Genomic DNA, 13,357 nt, shown 5'->3' with positions numbered 1-13,357 from the left:
GTTGACACTAGTAAAGGATGACCTAACTTGAACCTGACTGGATCAGGCTGCATGACTGCAAGGTAGGCCTTACACATGATCTGTGAAAGATCCTGGAGGGAGGTGCTGCCAGGCTTAGGGAAGATCTATACCAAAAATGCTGCATCAGCACAGCTGCAGCTGCGCCTCTGTAGCACTTAAGCGAGACACTCTTACACTGATGGGAGAGCTTCTCTTTTCAGCATATTTAATCCATGAGAGGTGGTAGCTATGTTGACAGGAGAAGCTCTCCAGCTAACATAGCACGGCCTACTCCGTGGGTTAGGTTGGTATAACTACATTGCTCAAGGATATGGATTTTTCACGTCTCTGAGTAACGTATTTATACCGATATAAGACTGTAGTGTAGACCTGGCCTGAGTAAGTGAAGTGAAGGCAGCTATAAAGAAATAATTTCAAAATGAAGAAAGGGGAAGTTGATAGTAATGAATATAAATCAGAAGCTTAGAATTGTAGAAAATTGATAAGGGAAGCAAAGGGACACAAGGCGAACTCTGTGACCAGCAGAGTTAAGAATAGTAAGGAGATTTTTAAGTATATTAAGAGCAAAAAAAATCCTAACAATGATATTGGACCGTTCTAGATAGAAATATTAGAATTGTCAATAATACAGGAAAAGAAGTGTTCAATAAGTATTTCTGTTCTGTATTTGGGAAAAAGGCAGATGATATGGTCATATCACATGATGCTAACAATGCTCTTTCCATTCCAATATTGTATCATAAAGATGTTAAATTGCAGTTATTAAAGTTACACATTTTTAAATTGGCAGGTCTGGATAATTTGCATGCCAGAGTTTTAAAAGATTTGGCTGAGGAGCTTGCTAGACTGCTAATGCTGATTTTCTACAAGTCTAGGAACACTTTGGAAGTTCCAGAAGACTGGAGGAAAGCTAGTTGTGCCAATATATAAAAAAAGTAAAAAGGATCACCTGGGTAATTATAGACCTGTCAGTCTGACATTGATCCTGGGCACAATAAGAGAGCAACTGATATGGGCCTCGATTTATAAAGAATTAAAGGAAGGTATTAAAATGAATGCCAATCCACATGGGTTTAGGGAAAATAGATACTGTGAAACTAACCTGATACATTTTTTTATGAGACAATAAGTTTGACTGATAATTGAACTCATGTAATATATTTCTGTTAGATATTTGACTTGATACCACATGACATTTTGATTTAAAAACCCAGAATGATATGAAATTAACATGGCACACATTAAATGGATTAAAAACTGGCTAACTGATAGGTCTCAAAATATAATTATAAACACAGAATCTTTATCAAGCATGTGTGTTTCTAGTGGGGTCCTGCAGGTACTTGTCCTTGGCCCTATGCTATTTAACATTTTTGTTAAAGACCTGGAAGAGAACATAAAATCATCACTGATAAAGTTTACAGATGACACACAAATTTGGGGAGCGATACATAATAAGGAAAACAGGTCACTTATATATAGCGATCTGTCTCACTTGGTAAGCTGGGCGCAAGCAAACAGTATGAATTTTAATATGGCTATGTGTAAATGTATTCATCTAGGAACAAAGAATGTAGGCCATATTTGCAGTATGGGGGATTCTATCCTTGGAAAAGGTGATTCTGAAAAAAGATTTGGGGGTCATGGTGTATAATCAGCTAAGAATGAGTACCCAGTGCCATGCTGTGGCCAAAAGGGCTGATGCAATCCTTGGATACATAAAATGGGGATTCTCAAGTAGGAGTAGAGAGGTTATTTTACCTCTGTATTTGGCACTGGTGCAACCGCTGCTGGAATACTGTATCCAGTTCTGGTGTCCACAATTCAAGAAGCATGTTGATAAATTGGAGTGGGCACAGAGATGAGCTACGAGAATGATTAAAGAATTGGAAAACATGCCTTATAGTGGTAGACTCAAAGAACTCAATCTATTTAGCTTAATAAAGAGAAAGTTAAAGGGTGACTTGATCACACTTTGAGTATCTACATGCAGAACAAATATTTGATAATGGGCTCTTCAATCTAGCAGACAGACATATAACAAGATCCAATTACTTGTTGCTGAAGCTAGACAAATTCTGACTGGAAATAAGGTGTATATTTTAACAGTGATTGTAATTAACTATTGGAACAACTTACCAAGGATTCTCCATCACTGGCAATATTTAAATCAAGGTTGAATGGGTTCTTTAAAAGATGTGTTTACTTCAAAAGGAATTATTTTGGGGAAGCTCTATGGCCTATGTTATAAACAGGTCAGACTAGATGATAACAATGGTCCCTTCTGGCCTTGGAATCTATGAATCTATGATGTTTTCAAACTGTAAAACTCAAGGGTCAGACTGAGAATCCTGGCCTTTTGACTCAACAAGCCACCTGAGGGAAAACTGATGTTCCAGAATCCCCAAGACTGATCATCTTGTAAAGAGAAAATCATAACATCAGCAAACAGGGTACTCCAGCCTTTGACTACTCTGTCCCTGTACCTAGGGAGATGTGCTGTGCCAGCGGAACATCAATACCTGCTCCTTGACTGCAGGTTCCAGCTCCTAGACAATGAGAGTCCAAAACACTGTGAAAGCTGAAGAGGTCGCAAACCTGTTATCTTAAATATGTTGCTTATCTTTTATCTATTTTTGTCTTATATTTTTATTAGCTGGGAGATGTCCCAGGCTTTTTATTTTCTAACGTTAGGATGCAATAGGGTGATAGTGTGCGTGCATGCATGTATGAGAATCCACAGTCACATGGTTAAGTTACCAGAAAAAAAGTTTAGACTCCCATAATCCTTGTCTCATGGAGATACTCATTGAAGTGTCTTTGGTATTCTGTATTTAAAAGTCCTAAGAAGCGTAAACTGTAGCAAACATTTGGGTTCATAGGAAAGCTGTCAAACTCCTGCTTATCAAAATGTTTTCTTACAGCCTGTCTTATAATATGTGTTCTAGTCACCACACTGGAATTTAATTCTAAGAAAGAAGCATAATGGCTCTTAGGTAGTGATTCTGATATTAGATAATTTGGTTTCAATATTAAGCTTTTAACCAGTTCTAAGTCATAGATTTAATTGAGATCAGTAAAATTCCTTAGTTGGGGGTTTATAACCAAATGCACAGTTACCTTCTTAAGAATCGTCTTTGAGAACTTAAAAGGGTTTATAATTTTTAGAACTGATTTGATGATTTAACTCATTTTATTATTTAATTCCAGTTCAGTGAGATTAATTTATTGATCTGACCAAGATTCAATATTGACTTGATGGCTGTATTGATTTATTTTATTTATATATTAGTTTAACATTAGCAATAAGAACATATCACCAAAACCGCTGCTATTACTCGCTTGTGGAATTAAAAGCATTAGATTCGCTCACATTCTTTTAAATGTCATTAAAGGTGGACTAGTGGTGTGTAAAGCACAATGGTTTGGTTTTGGTTCACAGATTTTTAAGGCCAAAGGGACCCATAGATCATCTAGTTTGACATCCTGTACAAGACAAACCATAGAAATTTAGCCAGTTCCCATTTCTGTCCTTTACTGCTTCTCTAGGATCATTTTCTGGTGTTTTTAAATTAACAGTTTCCTCTAAGCAAGTACTCTTAAAATGTTCAAGGTTTGCTCAAGACATGACCCACAGTATTTTCATTTAGACCAATGGCACTTAAACTGTTTATATGATGGACCACCATTTAAGATGTAGATCATCTCTGAAAGTGTCTACACCACAATGTAAGCCTGGGTTTAGACACAGGCTCAAGCCCAAACCCTTTCTTCCATCTACACACAGGTCTGTCTGACTTGGGCCAATAAGCCCTTTGGGCCCTAGCAAGAGGAGTGGGTTTGAGTCCGAATCCCACTGGGACTTGGGTCCAAACTCCATAGTTTTGCTATGTAGATGCAACGCATGTTTGGGTCTCCAAGACTCATGTTTCAGTCTCCGAGACTCATGTCCTGAGAGTCTGCCAATGCTATCCCACAATCCTATTGGCCAGTGTTCCGTGTCCTTTCTATCTCAAGATTAGCCAACTGACTGCCAGGAAATGGAAGCAACCCCCCTGGTTCAAGTATAGCTGCTCAGCATTTAACTCTCTATTTGATTCTGACTGCTGAGCTGCAGATGGCCACTAACAAGAAGTCCTTTGCCGAGCACACTGCTATCTGGTCAGGGGATCAGAAAAGTTTTGGTGAATCTCTGGTGAGAGATGAGCAAAATATTTGACTTCAGCAAGAATTCCAGGAACACATCAGGAAATAGCAAAGAAGTTAGCAGCACTGTAGATTCACTGGACCAGTCACCAGTGCAGGGGGCCAATTAAATGGTTCAAGAGCAACAGTCGTAAAACCAGAGATGCAAACCACACCTCTGGGAACTCAGCATCATCTTTCCTCTTTTACAAAGAGTATGATTAGATGCCGGGTACTGCTCCGAGCATTGAGTCACCAGCATTTCACAATAGCCTAGTCAGCCAGGATGGTGACTTCTGACTCCCGAATCTAGTCAGCAGGCACCAGCTCAGGTTAGTGAAGTGACTGGTGCTCATACTGATCTCTGAGGAGGCTTTGCTGCCTGCAGTACATCCTGGGTCCCTACTCGGAGAGGCTGTTTGATGATCCCCTGGAAGAGCAGTCCACTGCAGAAGTGGCAGCAGGACCAGAAGAGGTGCAGAAATTACCTACCTGATAAGCTGGTAGCCTGGAAAGTTTTTGGCTCCATGTTTGTTATATTAATATAGAAATGTGAGGGATTTCCAGTTTATGACCCAATGTAAAATTTATCACAAGTTTTGGGAAGCAGTGTCTATCTGCTAATGGCAGAATGCGTGCCAGCACCTTCGTGTCACCACCCCACATGTGGAATTCAAAAGTGAAACACAACAGTTATACAAGCATTTATATTTAAATTTTTATTTGATACTCACACATTCTTACAAAGATGTGCCAGGGTGTTAAAAGTAAGAACCGTATATTGCCTTCCCTTTTAGTATGCTGCACTGTACAAATCAGCCATGACAGAGCATAATGAGCCTCTTGTAAACAGTTAACTATACGCGGGAGGGGCAGGGGCAATGTAGGCCACGGGTGATGAAATTAATGTTCAAAATACAGCTGAATTTTTTTTCTGCAGTCCAGAGATGTGCCAGGGACAGGGAGGGGAATGACTGTGTAGCTCTTTGAGAGTCAGTATTATTGTGTGTGTTTGCATGTAGTCCATAGCTAGATGTAGTCAGAGCAGACTGCATTGGAAGGTGCAGGGAAGCAGTGATCCATGTGAATGCTAATCCAGCATCCTGTTGATTACCTGAACAATGTTGACCCAATCCCAGGTGCGAAGAGCTGCAAACTTTTCCCATGGTAGGAAGTCCAGATAAGTAGTCACATTTCAGATTGCATTTTCTGGGGCAATCTCTGTAGGACACCAGCCCACTCCATTCATAGGTGTGCTGCTCAGTCACCATAAGCTTCAAAATCTCTGTGGCACACTTGCCACCAGCAGAAGAGAATGTCCCTTTACATTCGGGAACCTCCAGGATTGTTATGTCACGTGGAATGTGAAAGGACAGAGAAGGCTGGGTGGTAAGCCATGCTGTCCCTGCCCTGCTCCCCAGGCTACAGTGGTCTGCAATTCTTAAACATATAGCACCTTACCATTATGTGTGCACTCTTTTCATTCTGATTAACTCAAGTTGTGTCCATGGAGCTTCTGGGAACTGAAGTGTTCCTCTGACAATATACTGAAGCAGAGTTTTACAAAGTATTGTTTTTTAGCCTGAAGAGTCGTCTGATACTTTTCTCTGTGAATGCGCTGAACCTTTTTTTAAAGTAGAGACAATAATGTATTTTTGATGTTGTTTTTTCAGGAGGAGCCTGAGATTTGGAACGGTCATGGAGCTGTCCAAGAGGAAGTGTTTCCATGATGCACTTATGGTGGACACGCAGAACAGAGCCAACAAGCAGGTTTAATACCAAAGAGAGAAGGATTCACAGCAAGTGGAAAAGCACAGACAGGATGCAGAGTGCGAGGACAGAATTGCAGTGCACGAGGAGCGACTGGCAGTGCAATTTCTGGAGTAGGAACGTCGCTTTAGGGAGGAAGATAGAGCCCTGGGGAAAGACCTGTTTGAGAGGCAGGCTACTCCTGCTGCACCCACCCCACATCCCGAGTCCCCTCCATGGTACCCTGTGCTGCAGACCAGGAACGCAGTGGACAATTCCATGGTTGGGTGGCCCATGCAGCTGGGACTAGCCGGACAGGGCAAATGTACTCCTGCGGTCTTCTCCTCCCTGCAGGCCTCCACCCTGGTGCAGAAATGCCAAGTACATGCTCCATGGATGAGAAATTAATGCCGGGGGACCAGGGGCGGCTCTAGGAGTCCCGCCGCCCCAAGCAGGGAGGCTCGCCGTGCGGGGCGCTCTGGCGGTCGCCAGTCCCACAGCTCCGGGGGGCCTCTTGCAGACGTGCCTGCGGAGGGGCCGCTGGTCCTGCGGCTCGGATGGACCTCCCACAGGTGTGCCTGCGGATGCGCCACCAGAGTCGCGGACCAGTGGACCCTCCGCAGACATGCCTGCGGGAGGTCTGCCGGAGCCGCCTGCCGCCCTCCCGGCAAAATGCCACCCCAAGCGCGCGCTTGGTGCGCTGGGGTCTGGAGCTGGCCCTGCGGGGGACACACAAAAGCAGGGAATTTATTTGTCAGCACTGGCTTCACTGTTTGCCCTATTCGATGTTTGTTTTATGCACTTTATTTTATTACTGGTTTTGATGGTTTGTTATTTGTTATGGCAGCTGAAAACGCTTTTAATATTTTTGTAATACAGCCATGTTCACAAATAAAGGCTTTTATTTTATTAAGAAAGTTTATTACCGTCACTGTATCACATCATGTAATGTGTACTTCAAATAATAAACACATGATAAGGCACAACTGGAAAGTTGTATCTAAAACACAATTTCTCAATACATCTATTTATATCAATCCATAATGAAAATCCACAGTTCTTGCCATATAGTGTATCCTCCCCCCATTACATAAGAAGTCATCTAATCCATAATTAAAATTCATGACAATCATCCTCTCATTCATTGCATACAGGGACAGTATTTCATTCATGGTTAACACTGCTGTAAAAACACATTCATAAACATGCAATTCTCCCTCTTCCATTGGTCCGTACAAGTCCATAATGTGGTAACATAAAGCATCCCTGATTTCTGTTGCACATCACCTAGCTCTAGGTGTCATGGGTGTCTGGCTGGCTGAGTGTACCAGGTTAGCAATCTACTACTGTCAAAAGTCCATTCTGGGGGCAAATGACTCATCTTTGGTTTCACAAAGATTGAAGAGCTGCAAGCCACAGCAATGCAGGCAGCATTGAGGACACTAGAATCCATATGGTTCTGTAAACAGCACCAGCGGGATTTCAGTCTGCCAAACACACATTCAACCACCATTCAACACCTACTTAAAGTGTCATTAAATCTTCTTTTGCCAGGGCCTCCGAAATCAGGAAACGTTTTCATAAGCCAATGCAAAAGGGGATACGCAGGGTCCCCTAGAATAACAGTAGAAACAGATACTCCATTTATGATAATATCATTTGGTGGGAACAGTGTCCTGGCCTGACCGTGAAGATAGACTCACGATCAGTGGAAAACCCTGGCATCATAAACTTTTCCAGTACAGCCCACGTTGGCATCCACAAATCAGCCTGCATAAAAATGGAGTAGTACCCTTTGCGGCTGATGTATTCATGTGCTCCTTGAGGATGGTGAACTTTGAGTACGAGTCCCATCAATGGCCCCAGCACAATTTGGAAACCCCATTCTCTCAAAACCAGCAGTTACTTCAGGAATATTGTTTACGCCTGCCTCCTTGGGCACACCTCATTGCCATACACTTGATTTCCCCAGAAACCTCTGCCACCACTTTATCCAGAGTTACTTTCCATTGCCAAGCTGCTTAGCAATGGACTTGTAGCAGTCTGAGGTAGCCAGCTTCCAGATGGTTATAACAACTTTCTTCTGGACCAGTAGGGCGACAACATGCATGTATATTGTGATGCTAGAGGGTTGTAGCAAGCTGCTCAGAAAGCTCCAGAAATGTAGCTATCTTTATGCTAAATTTCTGGACCTATTGCTGGTCACCCCAGGTGCACATGATAATGTGATCCCACCAGTCTGTGCTCCAGAATCTCCAATCTACATAGCAGGCATCAGTAACTGTACCAAAAGTCTTCAGCAGCCTCAGCCAGTTTGAGTGTGTCATGTCTATATCATCCTCCTCTTCCAACAGGTGCCTTTGGTAGCTCAGAAAATGCTGCCAAAACATCCACTAGTATCTCATGGACACTCTGCCTATTTCCTGAAACAAGAGTGAAAGTCCAAGCAAGATATATTCCTCCATGTTGCTGGCTTTGGTTGCCAGGATTGTGTAGACCCAGCAGACAGCTCAGCAAGTTGTGTTGGCAGGCTGTGACAACTTCCTGTAATGTGCAGGGTGGACAGTCAAGTTTTTCCACACTACACCACAATCTAAGGGCTACCGTGGCTACAGCTGGAGAGGGAGCTAAGAAGCCTGGTGCAGGCTGGTTTGACTCAGGTTTGTGTAATGCAGTGTGGATGCCTGAGCACAGGTGTGAGAACTGGGTTCAGCAATTCTAAACCTAGGGTCAATATTCAGTGTGGCCGCTCAAGCCTGAGCATATAAATACGGAGCCAGTGGGCTTGAGTCCAGGCTTACATTGCAGTGTACACGTACCCACAGACATCTCCCCTCCAAATCTTCCTACTGCAACTAAAGTGCTGGGTTGAATGCACGTTGTTAAAGAAACAAGATGAAAATAAACTAGCTTTACATCACTTGTGTCAACCAAAGTTTGTAGTGTAGACATGGCCTAAGCATTGCAAGTCCCTTTGTGGATCCTGGCCAAAGTGTTTAACCCAAATGACTTGCCCAAAACAATACAGGAAGTCAGTGCCAGAACGTGGATCTTCTGACACCAAATCGTGTGCAAATTGTGTGCCTTAACCAGGTGACCATATTGCCTCTTCAAGAAGGAAAAGATACTCTTCGGCCTGTTTTACTAGCTGCCACAGGCTGTGCACTGCCGAGAACCATTAGTTGTTCTGCTTGGAATCAAGTACATTCTCAAAGGTTCTAACTGCAGCTTGATCTGTGAGAGGAGTTTCAACAATGTTCTCAGTGAATCTCATATTAATAGAAGATCCAATGTTTCTCTTCTGTGAATTCCCAGTCTTTAAAGCAGTGGTCCCCAAACTGTGGGGCGCTCTCCTCTAGAACGTTGGGAAGGTGCACAGCAGAGACTGGGGGGCAGGGAGGGAGCACCACCCTGCTCCACTCCGCTTCCAGCCGCAGCTCTGCTCTGCCCCCATCCCAGCTCTGGCCCCAGCCACAGCTCCATTCTTCCCCCGCTACACCCACAGCCCAGCTCCAGCCCCGGGCGAAGCTCCACTCTACCCACAGCCCAGCTCCAGCTGCACTCTGCCCCCTGCTCCACCCACAGCCCAGCTCCAGCCCCAGCCCCGGCTCCACTCTTCCCCCTGCTCCACCCACAGCCCAGCTCCAGCCCCAGCTCCAGTCCAAGCTCCACTCTGCCCCCTGCTCCACCCACAGCCCAGCTCCAGCCCGAGCTCCACTCTGCCCCCCGCTACACTCACAGCCCAGCTCCAGTCCGAGCTCCACTCTGCCCCCTGCTCCACCCACAGCCCAGCTCTGTCCTCATTCCCTCTCCAGCCCCAGGCCAGCTTCACCTTAGCCCCAGCTCCTCCCCGATTCTGCAGTTCTGCCCCCAGCTCTGCCTTCAGTCCAAGCTCCTCTGCTGAGCCAACTGTCCTATAATGGAGGGTGGGGCATGGACAGAGTCCATCACTGGTAAAGAGGGCATGACAGGAAAACTTTGGGCACCACTGCATTAAAGCTTCCAGGGCCATTAGAGCAGGGAATGGCTGTTACACTATGACTTTGTCTAGCCTAAGGTTTCAAGGTGTGATATGAGACTGAGTTGGCTCATTGACATGGAGCTAACATGATGTTTGCTGCCATCACATAGTTCACTCTGCTTGTTGTGTTCTATCCCTATCACGTGTCTGTTTTGTCTGCTTAAACAATATCGTCTCATTGTTCCCTGCTCCTACCTCCCAGGGGTCTGTGTTATACTCAGATTACTAGTGTTTGAGACAGGAACTATCTTTTTGCTCTGTGTTTACACCAGGCCTAGCACAGTGGGGTCCTGGTCTATGACTGGGGCTCCTAGGGTAGGCGCTACAGTAAGAGAAATAATGATAATGAATAATAGCTTCAAATTAACACCTTCAAAATCCTAGTCAAAATTAAGAGAATGTGCTAAACTGGTCAAGTTAAAGCCTAGCCCATTTTAACATAGAAAGGCTTTCTCTTCACTAGAGATTTAGAAGGTGTTAAGGTGTGATACTAGAAAATCTATACAAGGCATATTATAAAATGCTTCCAGCTAATCTTAGATCATCTAAAGATGCCCAGGGCAATCACATTTCTGACCTGTGAGCCAGATCCCACTCACAAAGGACTTCTGTTTGGCCCACCAGGCATCAGCTACTAGGTCCTGCTTCCTGCTGGGGGCTCTGCTGTAAGGACAGCCCTGATACCCGGCTCCAGCTCCACCCCGGGCTGCTGGCAGCTCCAGCACCCGTGTGCCTCTGCCCAGTCACATATGCAGTGCTCCCATGCTAACCCGTCTTTGAGCACTTCCACCCAAACTCGGCGGACGCTCTGCAGCCAGGGAGAAAGGGACCACCTGGCAGCCAGGGAGCACAAAGGCTGGGAGCTGCCAGGAGCCTGGGGCCAGCCAGAGCTGGGTGGCCTTTACAACAGACCCCCCATTGGGGAGCAGAAAGGAACTGACACCCAGCAGGCCAAATGGAAGGTCCTCATCAGAGGCTCCTGCGCTCCCATGTCAAGCCCTTTCCCGCCCCTGCAGAGCATCCTCTAAGTCAGTACATTCTGGTGCCAGGTCCAGGCGGAGAGTGAGAGGTGCTTAGAGGCAGGACAACATTGGGACACTACAGCCTAGGACCAGGCATGGGAGCGCAGGGGCTGAAGCTGCTGGGAGCCTGGGGCGGACCCAGAGCTAAGTAGCAAAGCTGCCAAGACAGTGGAGCTCCCAGCAGGAGACAGAGATGGGAAGGACTTTGAGAGAATTCACCCCCTGCTTCCTTAGAATCATAGAATCTCAGGGTTGGAAGGGACCTCAGGATGTATCTAGTCCAACCCCCTGCTCAAAGCAGGACCAATCCCCAGACAGATTTTTGCCCCCGATCCCTAAATGGCCTCCTCAAGGATTGAGCTCACAACCCTGGGTTTAGCAGGTCAATGCTCAAACCACTGAGCTATCTCTTCCCCCCAATTTGTTTTAAAACATATTTACATAATCCACATTGCATGTAGGGTCCCTGTAGTAGGTATATATACCCATCTCATAGAGCTGGAAGGGACCCTCAAAGGTCATTGAGTCCAACTCCCAGCTTTCACTAGCAGGACCAAGTACTGGTTTTGTCCCAGATCCCTAAGTGGCCCCCTCAAGGAGTAAACTCACAATGCTGGGTTTAGCAAGCCAATGCTCAAACCAGTTGAGCTATCCCACCCCCCTCCTTGAGTTTCTTCTAATTCCCCTGCTGCCCCTAACACTGGCAGGGGCCCCGGAATCAAGGGGGCCCAGAATGTGTGGAGAAAGAAGTGGTTCAGGACTATTTAGAAAAGCTGGTCCATGGGGCCGGATGCGCTGCATCCAAAGGTGCTAAAGGAGTTGGTGGATGTGATTGCAGAGCCATTGGCCATTATCTTTGCAAACTCCTGGCAATCGGAGGAGGTCCTGGATGACTGGAAAAAGGCTAATGTAGTGCCTATTTTTAAAAAAGGAAAGGAGGAGGATCCGGGGAACTACAGAGAAATATCAGGGTTGGACTAGATGACCTCCTGAGGTCCCTTCCAACCCTGATAGTGTATGATTCTATGAATAGTCACATTTTATCGAGGTAGAAGGCCAGCGCCCATCTGACGTCCAGCGTATGCATCCTGCGCTCCTTATCTGATGCGTGCAGCTTTGGACAGAGGACCAGTAAGTAAATGTCCTGGCCCATGTGGAACTGGGAAACAACTTTGGACAGAAAAGTGGAATGCCGGCGCAGCTGGACCTTGTCCTTGTAGAACACTGTATAGGGCGGCTCTGACATGAGCGCCCTGATCTCGGACACCCACCATGCCAATGTTAAAGCAGCCAAGGATACCCTGCAGTAAAGGAGCTGGAGGAAGCAGGAAGCTAGGGGTTCAAAAGGAGGGCCTATAAGCAGGGGCGGCTCTAGACATTTTGCTGCCCCAAGTACGGCGTCATGCCGCGGGGGGCGTTCTGCCACTCGCCGGTCCCGCGGCTCCGATGGACCTCCCGCTGGCATGCCTGTGGGAGGTCCACCGGAGCCGCGGGACCAGTGGACCCTCCGCAGGCATGCCGCTGAAGGCACCCTGCCTGCCGCCCTCCCGGCGACCGGCAGAGCACCCCCCGCGGCATGCTGCCCCAAGCACGCGCTTGGCGTGCTGGGGCCTGGAGCCACCCCTGCCTATAAGTTTCAAGAGCACCAGATTCAGGTCCCACAGGGGAACCGGGTCTCGGACGTGCGGGTACAGGTGCTCTAGACCTGGCCTGCACAACATAGTGCCCGCGGGTCGCATGTGGCCCGTGTGGGCTCACTGTGTGGCCCGCGGGGGGCGGTGTAGGCTAGCCAACGGCTGGCCAGTTGTCTGGCCGGCTGGCAGCTGGGGAGGGGGGCTGACGCGGCGCGCGGGGGGGCAGGTGAGCTGGCAGGGGGGGGGGGCTGAGGAGGTGAGTGGGCAGGGGGCAGGTGAGCCAGCGGCGAGGGTGGGGAGCTGAGGACGCAAGTGGGCAGGGGTGCAGTTGAGCCAGTAGTGGGGGAGAGGGGGCTGAGGAGGCAAGCAGGTGGGGGGGCTGGTGAGCTGGCGGTGGGGGAGGGGGGGGGGGCTGAGGAGGCAAGCAGGGGGGCGGGAGGGCAATTGGAAAAGGGAAATGGCAGACTGTCCCCGACGGTCCCAAATGTTCAAGTAACTGCCCCAGGGAGGTAAAGAAAACTGGGTCATTAAGGTTTGACAGTCTCTGAGGGGAATCACTGCTAATCCCCAGGACCAGACAGGCTGCTGTGTTTGGATCAGGGGTTCTTCAACTTTTTCATAGTGTGAAAAACTAGTTAATGCAGGAACTGCCTCATGGGTTCATGTGCCTGTCGTCACTGCAGCAACTGCTTCCATGGAAAAGCCACCTTAGGAGGACGTTTAAA

General features: G+C 46.9%; 1 protein-coding gene across 5 annotated transcripts in view; it reads right to left on the bottom strand.

The window, feature by feature from the left end:
• Positions 1-13,357, bottom strand: part of CASR (calcium sensing receptor) — a 181,711-nt gene that overhangs the window by 71,957 nt on the left and 96,397 nt on the right. Inside the window, exon 1 of one of the 5 annotated variants that reach the window (XM_039504226.1) lies at positions 5,321-5,499. The exons of the other annotated variants lie outside the window; for them this stretch is intronic. The gene's annotated coding sequence lies outside the window, so the exon portion shown is untranslated. Of the gene's footprint in view, positions 1-5,320; positions 5,500-13,357 lie in introns of those variants that run through there. 5 annotated transcript variants of the gene reach the window in all.

The sequence above is a fragment of the Mauremys reevesii genome, linkage group 1 (genome assembly GCF_016161935.1).
Source record: "Mauremys reevesii isolate NIE-2019 linkage group 1, ASM1616193v1, whole genome shotgun sequence".
Classification (NCBI taxonomy): Eukaryota; Metazoa; Chordata; order Testudines; family Geoemydidae; genus Mauremys; species Mauremys reevesii.
This window is presented reverse-complemented; position numbering and strand designations above follow the sequence as displayed.